The 761-nt window shown below is 36.5% G+C and overlaps 1 pseudogene; it reads left to right on the forward strand.

The window, feature by feature from the left end:
* Positions 1 to 209: 209 nt before the first annotated feature.
* Positions 210 to 535, forward strand: LOC129511278 (mitochondrial import inner membrane translocase subunit TIM14-like; annotated as a pseudogene).
* Positions 536 to 761: the final 226 nt, after the last annotated feature.

The following is a 761-nucleotide window of genomic DNA, read 5'->3' on the forward strand; positions in this document are numbered from 1 at the left end:
TAGACATTCAATTAATGCCTTGGTGATGACTTCCTTGTATTTATAATAACTTTGACAGAAAATCTAGGGGCTCCATGTGTCATTAAAAATTATTCTGGAAAAAAAATTATTCTGGAGAGGCATGGGATTGACGGCTGTGACCTTTGGGCTGGGATGAACTGTGCTCTCAGTGGAGACCTGGGAGCTGAGCCAGAGCCACAGGCAATACAATGATAGCAGTTGGACTGACCATTGCTGCTGCAGGGTTTGCAGGCCTTTATATTTTGCAAGCCATGAAACATATGAAGCCTCAGGTAAAACAGGTTTTTCAAAACCTACCAAAATTCATCTTCCGTGGTCATTATTACAAAGGTGGGTTTGAACCCAAAAGGATGAAACAGAAGTAGCATTAATAGTAGACTATGCCAATAAGGGAAAATAAGAGGTGCTCATCAAGGAATTATGCTTTTAAATCACCCAGACAGGAGAGGATCTCCTTATTTCAGCCAAAATCAATGAAGCTAAAGATTTACTAGATGGTCAAGCTAAAAAATGAAGTAATTACATGATGAATTTTAAGTTCCTGTTAGTTATATATATGAGTGCCAGCTTTTATAATAAAATGCCTCAAAGCCACAAACTTTAGAAAATTATTCTGAAATGTGATTATTATTGCAGCATCTATAAGTGAAACAACTTACTACTGTGAACAACTTAAACTTCAACAAGAGAACAATAGCTAAGTTAGTTACGCATCAAAGTATCAGAAAAGATATACATGA

Source organism: Nyctereutes procyonoides, unplaced genomic scaffold (genome assembly GCF_905146905.1).
Source record: "Nyctereutes procyonoides isolate TBG_1078 unplaced genomic scaffold, NYPRO_anot_genome, whole genome shotgun sequence".
NCBI classification, from domain to species: Eukaryota; Metazoa; Chordata; class Mammalia; order Carnivora; family Canidae; genus Nyctereutes; species Nyctereutes procyonoides.